The 13,522-nt window shown below is 35.5% G+C and overlaps 1 protein-coding gene across 8 annotated transcripts in view; it reads right to left on the reverse strand.

Annotated features, from left to right (window-relative positions):
- Nucleotides 1-13,522, reverse strand: part of ppfia2 (PTPRF interacting protein alpha 2) — a 221,955-nt gene that overhangs the window by 129,465 nt on the left and 78,968 nt on the right. The window lies entirely within an intron of this gene.

The following is a 13,522-nucleotide window of genomic DNA, read 5'->3' on the forward strand; positions in this document are numbered from 1 at the left end:
CAGGGCCGCCAGACGGCCTCAGCAGATGGCCGCTCACACCGAGTCTGGTTCTGCTGGAGGTTTCTTCCTGTTATAAGGGAGGTTTTCCTCTCCACTGTCGCTACAAACATGCTTTGTGTGAGGGATTGCCTTCGAGTCAATGAGTCAATGCAATCAACTGGTTTCCCTTAGATAGAAAACTTTGAATCAATTCGACTGGATGATCTGGTGAACTGTAAAGTGTCTTGAGATGACGTTTTGTGAAGTGGCGCTATAGAAATAAACTGAATTGAATTGGGATTTGGACCCAATGTGTACTTTTTGTAAAAAATAATGAAGAAAAGCTTATTCATCTTTTTTGAGATTATGATTATACCAAAATATTCTGGAGAGATATGTCAATTTTTTTTTCATAAAAAAAAAAAAAAAAATCTTAACATTACTTTAACAGACAAGGATGTTTTGTTTGGGATGGAGAAATGTGAACTTGTCAAAACAGAGTTTTTATATGTTAAACTTTTTTTTTTTTTATTATTTATGGTAAATATATTCATACCTCCAAATATTTACAACGAGAACCTAATTTCCAGATTTTATGTTCTATTAATATCTATATAGAATCCTTAAAATTTAGTTCAAATGCTAAAGGCAGGAAAATTATAACTGCCCTTAAAGAATTATAACCCTCGAGCATAGATTACATTTCATTTTTACATTTTAAAATAATAGTTCTGTTCTGTAAAGCCCTTTGTTGTTGTATATGTTTGTAATTATTAATGTTCTATATTGTTCATGTATGTTATTTTTGTTGCAATTAAAAAACGGACTGTTCTCCTAATTTGTTCTCTGAAAAAAGCACTACTGATAGGATGCAAATGAAAACATTAAAGCCGAACTGTCTAAAGCTGCAGAATAATATTTATGAACATTCAAAGTTTGATGATATTTCGGCATAAAAAATGTGCTTGCTTTAACCTTTTGCTCATGCAGGCTGATTACATGGGAGGAACTGTGTTTGAATCTCTATTTAAAAAAAAAATCCTGCTCCAGAACTGAAATTTAATATTTTGGGCTGCCTATATTTGTACTCTGACACATTTTGGGTGAATGTCAAATATTTAAACTTCAAAAGTCTAAAACGTAGCTGTGGCACTAACCTTTTAAACGATTGAACAGTTTTAAGTCTAAGTTTAAAAACCGGGGGGATTTGTAAATCGTTTCATTAACAAAATATTGGTGTGTTGTCTTTCTGCAGTAGAGGTGGATTAATAGCACCACTGTATCAGCTGAACATCTGTAAACCAATCCTAGTGCTCTTTGAAGCTTCCTTTATATCAAGCAGCTACCATATCTGTGCATGTCTTGATCTATCCAACTTTTCTACAGAATTACTTTTCATAAAGAACAAAATCTGCAAAGGGATGTATGGATGTCTGTTTTCTAGTTTAAATATTCCATTAGGGTCGCAGTTAATGACTGAAAAGCAGGGCTACACAGGGACATACAACCACAAGGGCAATTTAGAGAAGCCAGTCACGTTTTCGGACTGTGGAAGGAACCCAAAGTACCCGGCGAGAAACGACGCATGCAGGTGAAGAACATGCTAACTCCATGCAGAAAGACTCCTGGCCGGGAGTCAAACCCAGAACCTTCTTGCTGCAAGGCGACAGTGCTACAAACTGCACCACTGTGCAGCTGCTTCAGCTGCTTTTCAAATGATGAACTTAAATGAGAATCAGCTAGTTATACAGAGCGTTGAATACAAGAGGAACATGAAACCAGCTCAAATATCTTATTTTTCTGATTTCTAATTTATGTTGTTCAGTGTTTTGCTTGTGAGTGAGACCAAGCAATGTGCAGGCCTCCATACTGAATGTTTAAATCTGCTAAGGCACTTTCTGCTTCTAGTCAAAAGCAATCATTTAACCAGTTTAGAAGAGAATCCCTGACCATGATCATCTCGGAGAGGCATGCAGTCATCAAGCTGTCTTTAATGTTAAGAATCTGCACTATTATCCAAGTGTATGTCTGCAGAAAACTGCAATACAAGATTGGATTATTTTATTTCTTCCATAAATGTTACTCACAGTATTCAACTCAAGTTATTAAATGCAGATAAAGTAGAATTTAACTATTCCATCATATGACAACATTTAGCTGTTATGAGCTAAATAAAACCCTTTTCAATTCACGCTGGAGCTTGATGCTGTGTTGTTAGACACAGCTCAGGTTGAGTGATTTGAACTTGAAGCTAGCCCTGCTGACTTGGATGAGTTTAGTTCTGGTAGACTTCAAAGCAATACTCTTGATTTAGTAGTTTAGCAGCATTTATAGCAGAGAAGCAATTCCAAAAGTGAATTCCTTCTGCTTCTGCAATGCACCTGTAAGTTAACAGAAAATTACTCTCAATTACTCTTACTTCAGTAATGTTAAAAATGACTGTCGTAGTTTTCTGGGTCACTTAAAAGAGTCCATCTTGGAATATGTTGATGTCAGAAGAGAGACTGCAGATGGGCTCCAACACTGAGGTTTTGATTGGCTAATGAAATCTGAGGACAGTTCACTCAGAGCGATCCTCAGGGCAGTGAAAATAGCCCACTATCAGCTGTCAGGAACTTGAATAAGTGACTCAGAATTTGCAAGGTTAGAAAAAATAGCTGCTAGACGAACTTCAGCTAAGAAAGAAAAATATATCTCAAGGTCAGAAAATGATTTCAATTTATTTTATTGGTTAATGAAAGCTGCCCTTTCCAAAACCAATAGCAATGCATTCAGTTGAGACATGTTAATAGGTTATTAACACAGTAAATAATATATTAAATATCAAAGTTGACTTTTTTATTATGTATTTTTACTTATATAATGAAACATGACTATATATGAAGTGTTTCTAGCAGAGCAATAGAATTCTGTTGGTAAAATCTAAGCATTATTATTCATTTGCTTAATAAATTACTTAATTTAATTAATGCTTCACTTAGTGCCAGTTACAAAAATGCTCAGACAAAAAAATGCAATGTCCAAGAAGGTTGAGTTTTTAAAGGATAAAGAACAAAATATGTAGAGTGATGATTAAATAATCTAAATACAGATTAGGAATAAAGTTAGGAGAACACATTGCAGCTACTAGTCAAAATGTGACAAACAAGATACAAAACCGTCCTGTTATTGGCCTGCATTAGTTGAATTAGTTGGGTTCATTAATGTTTAATACATATAAACAACCATATATGTACTGCTTAGAAAAAAGTTGGAACTGATAACACGGTACAGACGAGCCATGCTGTCATTTCATTGGTGAAATTCAAAAGCCCTCCGGCTCAATCAGCTTTTAAAATCCAGTTCAGAGAAAGGTAGAAAGTCTGTTGTTTATTACAGTTGCAAGAGAGCAACACCTTCAAGAGCAACGCTAAACAAAATAAATGTAATATCTTCAGAATTGGTAGAAATCTAAGTCTTCCAAGAAATAAACCATTGTGATGTTTTAATCAAGATAACTGTGGTTACCATGCAACGAGTAGTACAAGCTGCTACAGAAAATGTTTGAATGTTTATTCTAGAACCATACAGTATTTGATTTGCAACAGTGCATGTTTAAAGCAAGCTGTCTCTCTTTCTCTCTTCAGCTGTCGCACAGAAACGCACCGGTGGCATCACTCATTCTACAAGAAAGGTTAAAGATAAAGGCTGGCAAGAACCTTCAGGTTTGAGGCAAAATTGTTTGATAAAGCAACCTAAATTATTATCCACCTTTGTTAATCTAACTTGAATGAAAATTTCTTGTTTAACTTCAGAGGACTAAGAACAACCTTCAGATATATGACCTACAACATTAACGCATCAGGAAAATTTGCTAAGCCCTCCTACACATCAGTCACATCAGGATTTTCTTGCTTACAGTATAGTAGTCTATGACATCTTAATATAGACGTACAGGGGGCGTGGCCTAGTGCTGATCACGCATTGGTTAAGGGCTCCCAGTCCTCTGTGGGTTTTGTTTTTAGGCTCTCCATGCTTCGTCTTTTTGTACAGAAGAGGATTAGGGCCACTGAGAAAAAAAAAGTTGATTTTTAAATTTCATTTCAGTTTAATATGGGAAAAAATTCAGAATTCTGACTTTTTTTCTCAGAATTCTGACTTTAATCTCAGAATTTTGACTTTAATCTCATTAAAGTTTTTTTCCCCGTGGCCCTAATCCTCTTCCGTATTTTTGTTTTCCCAGAGCTGACAAAGTGTCACAGTTAATTAATTATATTGAAAAAACAAAAAAACAACAACAATAAAATAAAAAGAAAATGCAAAGTTATGCCAAATAAAATGGATCAATTTTTAAAAGTTAATGTAAATTATATTATTGAAACTTTGTGTAACTGTTTCCTCAAAAACATATTTAACTGGTCCAATCAAGGAAGCTTGTGCAAATCCAGATATTTGCATTCAAATATTAAAATTCCAATCTGTTTGGTCATGCATTACTGCCTTGCTTCTTCCATCTAAATCCTAAAAGAAAATCCAAACATGCCCCCTTTTATCCACTGAAGAAACAAAACAATTTGATTTTTGATTGAAAGGACTGTGTTTGAGCCATTCATGGGGATTTATCTACAAAGCCAGTCATTCCTCTGACAGAGGAAATGAAAGTAAATTAGGATAAGGTTGGTATTAAATCTAAATTTGTGCTGATTTAAGGGCATCTTGTGACTCAGATCAATGATGAGAGTGATGAAACCAAACATTAGAATCAAGCAAGGCTGTTGTTACCTCAGGATATTCTGTTTATCTGGATCACGTGGCAATGTGCTCTCAGTTGTATCTAAGGGTTCGTCGGAGCATTTTGCTAGAAGCCTGTTTGGTCAAGAAACCACTTAAGCTGCAGATGAGCTGCAAACGAGGCCGAGAAAATGGCAACACTTTGTGCATGTGTAATGAGGATTGAGCTGTTGCAACTTTATCTGGCAAGAAAGCACAATACGTTGGAACAATGGCTATTTCAAAATCTATCAAAAAGTTTTTTGTTTTGTTTTTAAAAGGAGCAGTAAGATAAAATATAGCAATGTAATGTTTTTAATTATTCATATCCATAATCTATCCTCTCTTGGCGATTTTTATGATGTTAGAATTTTGGTTACTAATAAATACAGTTACTTTAATATTGAAGCCTTTTGTGTTTGAGCAAAGCAAATGTCTTTGCCGTAATTGTTTGCAGAGTATCCCTAAACTCAAAGTAGCAGGTTTAACCAGAGGAGGAAGTAAATGAAGGATTATATACCTTAGCACAGAGGGGTGCTCAACACAAGTCGCCCACAGAGATGCACAGCTGATAAGCCCCTGGTTAATCTCAGTAGGAATCCATGTTATTCAGAGGAAAATGTGACACACTAGAATTACCATACTTTGTTTTCAACAACGCTGGCACACAATGTTCAACACATACTGCTAACAAGCTGACTGGAGACATGGTTTGTTACTGTGATGAGGCTGTGCAGTTATGAACCGTAGTTCCTAGAGCTCCCAGGAGAGCGTGACTACGAGCTCAACAAAAGGGTGAATCAAACACCCTCCTCTCACTAAATCAGATTAGAGAAAGAGAGAAGAAACTGGGAGCAAAGAGAGGAGAATTTAACCTGAGAAACGTTACAGGGTTAGCAGTAGAAATACAAATTATTTGGCTAATTTTGCAGTAAGTTTTTGGTGTGAAACTTGGATTTTTTGTTTCGTTAACAGAGACGTGCTCTGCATCAACATCGCAAAGCTGTTAATATTGTTAAAAAATGTACAAACTATTTCCTGCAAATTATAGGCGGCAAACTTATTTTCTGTATCAGAATGTTCTCTGGTAAACATGTAATCCTTAGCACAACATTAAGTCTGGTGGCTTTAATCAGCTAGAGGTTATTTCAATTAACCCAAGAAAAACAGACTATGCACTGCCAAGCATTTAAACACATCTTTGCCATTTAATGACTATTCCTTATTATTATTGCTTCTATATTGTAGATACACATCCAAGACATTAGGTTATCAAGAATAAGTATAAAAAATTATGTAGCAAAAAAAAAAAAAAAACTTTAATTCTGCATGTTTTGCAAACTCTTGGCAATTAAACACAAGGTGAAATAAATTTTCACTTGTTTTGAAAGAGTTCCCAGAAATAGCATTAATAAAGGCAAACCCTTGAATGAAAAGGTTTGTTCAAACTTTTCAGTGCTACTGTCTGTAAAGCTGTTGGAAATAGTGATTGTGTCCTTCCTAAAGTACCAATCAAAACAAATGTCTGAAACAGAGCAGCAGGTGTATATTGATTGTGTCAGTAGGGATGTGTGGGCAGACAGTAATGGACGCAAGCCGCTCCTGTCGCAGCTGAAACCATCGGGGAGGCATTGGCATTGTCAAGGATACGGTCAGTGTGAACAACATATCCGCAGTAGTCAATAAAATCTAACCAAAGCAATAAAACACTGGTAAAGAAAGAAGAATGAGGATGGATTTTCAAAGAGGTAATAACTGTAAAGCAACAGAGATTTAAAAAAAAGAACTGAACTAATACTGCACTGTAAAAGAAACATCCTTTGAAATTATAGTAAATAAAATGTTAAAGGAAAAGGCCGGTGATATTCAGAGTTCAAACTGTTGAAATATTTTAAATATGAGATTATTACATACTGTTAAATAAATAAGTGTTTTTAATTCAGAGTAATTTTCATTGGAATGTGCTTTACTGGAGGCATCCATGTTTGTCAAAGAACACTACTGCCACCTACTGGTTTGTGACGTCACGGTGCGGTATCGGCTGTTGATCAAGTCCCAGTGCTGTATCTGGTGTTTGTCACAACGCGTTATTATCCAAGTCATCTTGAAAACATTCTTCTTCCAAATGTTGGCTACATATTACGGGTTTTTTCTCTGGCCAGAAGTTTGATGGCAAATCCTCCCTCTTCAAGTTGGTAATCCAACAAAGAACCTGTCCGTGGAGAATCAGGAATCGGAAATGTGAAATAACTATTTTTTTCACTTTTGCACGATGTATTCCAACATCCCGCTGCCATGCACAAGGGCATTGTCAGTTTCACTATAACTCTGGTGAATTTCAGTGGTGAAGTCCTCTGGAAATCTTCAATAATTGTTGTTGATTGCAGATGTGTGTAGTAAATCCCATTGATTTTGCTTGTAAAGCGGGGAGAATGGCGCTAGGCTTACCGCACCGTTACGTCACTGCTGGAAGATGGCAGGAGGGAGGGGTTACTATATTTGGGCAAAAATGGCCGCTCCCAGACTCTGTGATGGCTATGAAAATTATTGTTTTTATTTTTTTACTGACTAACTCTAAATTCATTAAATCACTGCAAAAATATTGCTTTTAGCTATTGATAATAATCCATTGATTATTTCTTGCTGACCGGACTTTTCCTTTAAATAGAAACTATAGAAGAAAGTTAAATATAAAACAATATATTGTGAAATGTAGAAAACAAAACCTTTAGAAATTATTAAGTTCATTAAAATGACTCCAGTGTTTCCAGCAGGTAATTAGCTAAAATTACTTGTTTAAAATAATTATCAATGTCAAAGTTATTCCAATTGCTTTGGTTTAAAAGACAATTAAACATCAATAATTTGGAAAAGCTTGTTTGAGAGACAAAAGAACTGCATAAAATGTATACATTTTATCATAATTTTTAGAAATGATACATATCTGCAATAACGTTCTGACAACAATTTACATATATTTTTCAACTTATAACATTTATTGCTTTTAGACATGCTAGAAGTTTCTTAAACATGCATGTTTCCTGTATTTATAGAGCAGTATTTGGGTACATAAACACCTCCACCAGTAACTAAGCTGAAAGAGGCATTTTTTTTATATTTTGTTTAGCAATTAACCCTCCTGTTATGTTACGGATCAAATTGACCCGTTTTAAAGTTTGAAGATCTAGGAAATATAGTTAAAAGTTTATATTATATTTGCAACCACCACCTGCATGTTTATATCTCATAGATACTGTTCGGGTCAATTTGACCCAGCAGTCAAACTGGAGGTAAAAGGGTGTCGAAAATGTCAGACTATTTATTTCTTTGCAACTGTGAGACATGTTTCACCCCAATGTCACACACACACACCCACCCCCCACCCCCCCACCCCACACACACACGCACACACAAAAATTTGATAATCAAGAGACAAGGGCTGGTAGACGGGAGAGAGACAAGCTGGCAGCTGTTAGGACAGTGTGGGACATCTAGGTAGAGCAACTTCCACTACTCTATAACCCAGGCCCTAATGTCACAGTGGATGAAAGGCTGGTGGCATTCAGAGGTCGCTGCCCATTTAGGCAATACATGCCTTCCAAACCAGCTAAATATGGGATAAAAATCTGTGCAGCATGTGATGCAAACACCAGCTATGTATTGAGCATGCAGGTTTACACTGGAAAGCCGGTGGAGGAGCCCCAGACAAGAATCAGAGCAGAAGGGTCGTGCTTGACACGGCACAGGGTTTCAGGGAACAGAACATAACCTGTGACAATTTTTTCACAAAGTACAACTTGGGTCAGGAGCTTCTAAAGAGAAAGCTCACAATGGTCGGAACTGTCCAAAAGAACAGGGCTGAACTCCCTGCTGAGCTGCTGGTAATCAAGGACAGGGCAGCTCAATCTTCCATGTTTGCCTAGACAGACACCACAGCCCTAGTGTCTTACTGCCCCAAAAAGGCAAAAAATGTTGTGCTCATGAGCACTCTGCACAAAACTGCTGAAATTAGCACAAGAGAGGACCAGAATCCAAGCATGATCCTTGATTACAATGCCACCAAAGGGGGGTAGACAACTTTGACAAAGGGACAAGGTCCTACAGCACCAAACGGAGCCTACAATGCATTTATCATCTGGACGGAGATGTTTCCTGACTGGAATGTGTCAAAGCTGTACAAGAGGCGCATCTTTCTCAAAGTACAATCTTGTTGCACATCCAACGGAGGCAGCACCTGCCAAGGACCCTCGCCGCTGCAGCCATGGTGAGGGAGATCCACGAGAGGACTGCATCAAGTACACCAATGCGTGAGGTAGGTAAGTAAGTAAGTAAGTGGGTGTGTGTGGCTGTGGGTGTGTGTGTATAAGTGTATGAGAGTGTGTGTCTTGGGATCAGCAAAAAGACACCATAGTAAAGTAATCATGGTCCTCTTGTTTATAAGTTGCTGCTGGGGGGAAAAGAAAGAGGAAGAGGTGCCAGTTCTGCTGGCCATCTGACGATGTCAAGACAAGCATGACCTGCGCTAAATGTGCAAAAATCATTTGCACAAAGCACAGTGCGATGACATGTCACTCGTGTGCTGTGTAGATGTACAGACAGACAGACACACACGCACATACACCTTATTCATATTGCAATTGCTTGTTTGTTGTATTGTTGTATTTGTTCATTTCTGGTTCACAAACAGTGCATTTATGTAAAGCAAAATTTAAATGTTAAGTTTCAATGTTGTGTAAAACTATTGTGTTTTATATGTTGGTTTTTCAAAAGTAATAAAGTGGTGAAACATTAAAAAAAGTTTGAACATACAGGTTTTTTTGGGGGAAAAACTAGTGAATTATTATAATTGGATCATTACCTGTTAGAGGTAAGGAACACTATTGCACTAAATATACATAGAATAGTTAGTAATGGAGTTAGCAATGAAATATTAACAATGCTTGTTGGGATTTTTTTGGTTTCAGACATCTTTTGGATGATTAAACATGCACCGGGTCAAACTGACCCGGGAACAGCATTGTTGTTCCTAAGAAATGAACATAACAGGAGGGTTAATTAAAACAAATGGGTGAAATGGGAAATTATTTTCTAGAGGTGAGATCTTAGTGCTCCTCAATTGTTTAACATTGCTTTGATTGCCTGTTTTATAATGTTAAGTTGTATCTGTAATAATGGAGGGTAGAAATTTCTCTTTGATTTATCGAGTTTTCCTTTTGATTGCACAGCTTCATGCTGGTTATAATTTAATACTTCACCCCCATGACATTTGCTAATCATTTGGTCATAATAGCAATCTCAGGATACTTAACTTTAAAGTTACAAGAAATTATTTAGAATGATGCATTTCAAGCTGTTGTCTTAACCTGAATTTTGCTTTCGGTTGTACAGCTTTATGTTTCAGATTTTGCACACGTTAAACAATGCACGCAATTTTAAGTTGTTTGCTTAAGTGGTTATTGTAATATTGTACTTCTAACCCTCATATTTAGATTTATTTTTAGGTTATTGCATATAAAAAGTGCGTGTCAACAGTAAAGAATCATTATGGAATAACTGCAGAGTTGCTTTTTGGGAAGAGCGCAAACTCAGTGGGATTGGGCGCAGCTGCAAAGAAACACTCTCGCCTTGGGCACCAAAGAATCTATATCCGGCCCTGTAAGAAAGACTTGTTTCAGAAAGGCACTACATTTAAAATCCATATAAAGTTCCACATAAGTGTATTTAAGAAATTTCTCAGACCTGAACACCCAAAATAAATGTTGTATTTTATGCAGTGTGATGGATCAAGTTGCAGAGAAGTACCTAAAAAAGCCACATCTCAGAAATCTTAGTATTTGTTCTCATCTCATTGTGATGTCATTTGATATTTGAGGAAGAAGATATGAGCCATAAACAATCACAGGGATTAAGTGTCTATTTGAAAATGAAAACAGCCCCAAAATACACAAGTTCAAACTAAAGGCAGAGAGTAAACATCCTAGTTTGTTCTTTCCTTCACCATCCAGGTTTAAATTAGGCCTATTCTCTGGATGAAGGACAAAACCTTCAACCAAATATCAACTATGTGGCTGTCACTGAAAAGATAAACTGGTTTGAAATGCTGCTGGATATGAAAAAGGGTTTTTAAAGTAATCCAATCCAATCCATTTTATTTATATAGCACAATTTCAATAAACACAAGGTTTCCAAAGTGCTGCACAAAAAGATAAAATAAAAAAAAATAAATATAAGTACATAAAATAAAAGCATTGCCTGCACAGGATAAAGATATGCATGTGTATACATAAAATCAACACTCTACATGGTGTCAAAAGCCAAAGAAAAGAGGTGGGTTTTAAGAAGAGTTTTAAAATGAGACAGAGAGGTGGCCTGTCTAATGTGCATTCCAAAGTTTTGGAGCTGCAATAGAAAACGCTCGATAAAGTAAACTGACATACAGCCTGTTGTGAAAAGGATGCATGCCAATATATCATAAAAATAAAAACAAATAAAGAAGCCAATAAAATGATTAAAATGAGGCAAGGCAATCAAAGCAAAGGGTATGTTTTCCGCTAAAATAACTCAAACATACTGTATGCACAGATTAAATCTGGTAGAGAATAAAAACACTGTATTTTGTGACTAATAATCTGCGATGATTAAGCATAATTTTTAGGGTTCAGAGTTTACCTCTGTTATAGATCTTTAAAGCGACTATATAGTCTAGGGATGCACGATATTGGGATTTTGCCCGATATCCAATATGCCGATATTTTAAAACTCATGTAGCCGATAACCGATATCGATACCGATGTTAAAGCTGGACAAAAATAAGTAGTCATTGAAAATAGCAGTTTTGTTATCCATTTCTGACACTTTGAAAAATAATATACTCAAATATATTTTCATATGCTGATATCAAATTGATTTTTAAAAATGCGGTATCGATCTATTTTGCTTTCAAAATCTCGTGAAATTTCATCGTTCTGTTACAAACTCTCGTGATATTTTGCAAATTCTTGTGAGATTTTGTTAGTAAAATAGATTGATACCGCGTCAATATATCAACATATAAAAATATGGCAAAATTTTGTGAATTTTCGGGGGATTTCGATGACATATAGAAATATTTCATTAGTAAAAGAGATTGATGTGGTGTTTTTAAATGGCAATATATCAGCATATGAAGATATTGTGATATTTTAATGTATCAATATTTTTTTCCCTCGTCTTTAGAAGTTTTTTAAGTGTGTAAAAAAGAAGTTTTTGAGAAAGAAGAAGAAGTAGTATTTATTTTTTTTTTTTTTTTAGACTTTAGAAACTCAGAAGCTGATCAAATATCGGGTTAAATCGGTGGAGTAGCCGACACAGGGCGATACCGATAGGGGGCCGAATATATCGTGCATCACTAATATATTCGTTCCTAGACATGGTTGCAGTGGTTTTAAATCCCTTAAAATGATTTATAGTCCAGGCCTAAACCAGCGCTGTGTGGCTGTATGGATGGATCCCTGCCTCCTATCTCACATGCTTCATTTTGTTAGTCAGCTGGCTTCATCTTTACTCCTTTACAAAAAAGAACAAAAACAATTCAGCTTAAAAAATAATATCTCTACCAGTGAGAAAATATAACAGAAGGAGTTTGGGAAACTTTAATTAGCTAATACCATAAAACAGCAGACAATATTTTGGAAAAACCCAAGCAAATACCGACCTTAGATAAATAATTTTTTGTTAGTTTTACAATTGGTTCAATCTACAAGGAACAAAACATCACAACATGTGATGTTTTTGTGTTTTTTTCCCTACTAATTATTGTGATTTTATATTACATAATTTATTTTATTTAAACATGCAAATCATGATATATATTATAGATTAAAAACAAAAATAACTTATAATTAATGTAATAAATATTTTAAAGGCGGTTAAAAGTAAAGGTTGTTTTCAGTTCAAGATTTAAACTATTTGTAGTTGATTTTTGGTTTGAATACTTTATAACTAATTATTTTTTTTATTCTTAAGGTTTTCACAGTATTAGAATCTCAAACCTGTGTGTTATTTCGATATGTATCATCATTGCATTTTTGGTGCTGAAATCTTATTCTTCATGTTAATTTTGTACTTTTTGGATATCTATTGTTTGATTTTTGGATTTAGCAGATATTAACCAACTTATGCTATGGTAGCTTCTATGCCAACTATATGTTATCAATCCTAAACAGACATTTGTAGAACTCCAACTTGATTCACAGTTTGAGTATAACCTCTGCATCATCAAAAGAAATCAAAACATTTGTTTTTCAGTTTCAGAAGCTGACTGAAACAAACCGTTTTCCCTGCTGCCATCTGGGAAAACCCCAATAAATCAAGTTGTTTCCATCAAAGCTTTAAAAGATGACAATGACATGTTCTCATTGAAGGCTTGGTTCCAAGAACAGATCTTTAAAGTTGAATGTTATTTGTAAGACACCTTCTCTTCCATACAGCTCAGATGAGAAGCGGCTGATGGGATTTAAAAATCCCTCAGAATGGGCTCTAAGGAAATCCATCTTGATGTTGTGATTAGTGTTTTATGCCATTTAAAGCTTCAGAAGGCTCCATGGCGACCAAACTTATGAAGCCCACCTCATTCTTTCACATGTGACAAAAAATTCCAAAGAATTGACTTGATAGGCTGAAATATTTATCAAGATGGACTCAATGAACTGTTGTGTTCAAGTGTTTTGAGACCAAACAGTTGACAGTTCAAAAATCAAAAACTGAAAACGATTTACAGTGACCAAAGAAAAGAAAAACAACTAATAAAGAACAT

Source organism: Cyprinodon tularosa, unplaced genomic scaffold (genome assembly GCF_016077235.1).
Source record: "Cyprinodon tularosa strain WSP-4 unplaced genomic scaffold, ASM1607723v1 ctg17, whole genome shotgun sequence".
NCBI lineage: Eukaryota > Metazoa > Chordata > Actinopteri > Cyprinodontiformes > Cyprinodontidae > Cyprinodon > Cyprinodon tularosa.